This window comes from Lycium ferocissimum, chromosome 4 (assembly GCF_029784015.1).
Source record: "Lycium ferocissimum isolate CSIRO_LF1 chromosome 4, AGI_CSIRO_Lferr_CH_V1, whole genome shotgun sequence".
Taxonomy (NCBI): Eukaryota; Viridiplantae; Streptophyta; class Magnoliopsida; order Solanales; family Solanaceae; genus Lycium; species Lycium ferocissimum.
Genome location: NC_081345.1, coordinates 28,188,297 through 28,190,112, shown reverse-complemented (window position 1 = coordinate 28,190,112; position 1,816 = coordinate 28,188,297). Strand labels below are relative to the sequence as shown.

The 1,816-nt window shown below is 39.8% G+C and overlaps 1 non-coding gene across 1 annotated transcript; it reads right to left on the bottom strand.

The window, feature by feature from the left end:
* Window positions 1–846: 846 nt before the first annotated feature.
* Window positions 847–953, bottom strand: LOC132055004 (small nucleolar RNA R71). Its single transcript, XR_009414472.1, has one exon. It is a non-coding gene; the product is annotated as a small nucleolar RNA R71 (small nucleolar RNA).
* Window positions 954–1,816: the final 863 nt, after the last annotated feature.

Sequence of the window (1,816 nt, the reverse complement as noted above, 5' to 3'; positions counted from 1 at the left end):
TATTCCAATCTCTGTGGGATCGATATCTTTCTATACTATTATTTGACAGAGTACGAGTTAAAATATATATACGCCAGATGCTCGTCAAATTTTTGGCGCCGTTGCCGGGGATTGGTAATCTTTTGGTGCAATTCATTAAATACTAACCCAATTTTCTAAGCTAATTTTCTTTATCATATTCTGCAGCATTAACATTAGATCTTTGGTGCATGACCCGCTCCTCTTCAAGGAAGTTAATCAATCTTGATCCTCAAATAAATAAAACCTTGAGACGATTGAAAAAGTTGTCCACAGAATACGATTACAGTCTCAGCTCACTTCCATATAATATGGATGGAATTCAAGGACTACCTCCTAATAGGGGAAACAATCTAGAACAAGGATTGGATGGAACAGAAGATGGAAACCAAAACAGGAGAGTCAACAACCAGGATCCTATTTTGGAGGATCAATTTGATGAAGTCGTAGCACGGCCCAGACGATTCTTTGAAGGATTATGCTCGACCGACTTACACAAGGAGAGAATCCAGTGTAACGCGTCCCCCAGTAGCAACCGGTAATTTTGAAATTAAGCCGGCCTTGATTCAGATGATTCAAAACACATGTCAATTCAATGGACTCTCACAAGAAGATCCTAATACTCATCTGGATGATTTCATGGAAATCTTAGATACTTTTGGAAATAATGGGATCCCAGATGATGCTATGAGATTACGATTATTCCCTTTCTCATTAAGGGGAGATGCAAGAGCCTAGCTAAGGAACCTACCAACAGGTTCCATCCAGACATGGGAAGACATGACTCAAAAGTTTCTAAACAAATACTTTTCACCTGGAAAAACTGCTAAATTGAGACAAGAAATCAATAACTTCTCTCAATTCGATGCAGAATCAGTTTATGAGGCCTGGGAAAGATTTAAAGGACTTATGAGAAAATGTCCACATCATGGCGTACCAGATTAGCAGCAGCTAATTACCTTTTACAATGGAATAACACCTGCCTCAAGAAGCATGGTAGATACAGCTGCAGGAGGATCAATCATGAGCAGAACCACCGATGAAGCCATGACACTTTTAGATGAAGTCACTGAACACGCAAATCAATGGCCAACTGAAAGAGCTCAATCAAGAAAGCCAGCTGGAATGCACCAGATTGATGCTGTAACCACATTAGCTCATCAAATAACAAACTTAACAAAGAAAGTTGAGGCAATACAAGCAAACACATCAAAACCTCAGTCACAAGCGCTATGTGATTTATGTGGTGGAGGACACCCAAACCATGAATGTCAACATGGAGAAGAGATAAATGCAGTCGGTCATTATAATAGAAATAGTAACTATTATAATACCAACGGCTTTAATCCACAAGGGCAAAGACATCCGGGGTTCTCATGGAGCAATAATAGTGGAAGCCTAAATCCGTGGCAACCAGGAAACCAAGGTCAATCAAGCCAGCCACCTCCTGGGTTTCTCAACCAAACCAAGAATCATCAAGGATATCAAGCACAACCTCCACCTCAGAAACAAAATCTGGAAGACCTAATGTATAAATTCATCAAAAACGCTGATGAAAAAATGGAGTCCCAAAGCTTGGCAATTCGAAATCTTGAAATTCAGATGGGACAATTAGCAAGCAAGCTAACATATAGGAATCCTGGGAGCCTCCCAAGCCACACCGAAAAAAAATCCAAAAGAACAAGCAAAAGCCATAGCTTTAAGAAACGGAAAAAATCTACCTGAACCATACCCTGAAAAAGAAGTTCCAAAAGAAGACAAAAGTGAAGAACTTAAGGAACAAGAGTCAGTTGAAACA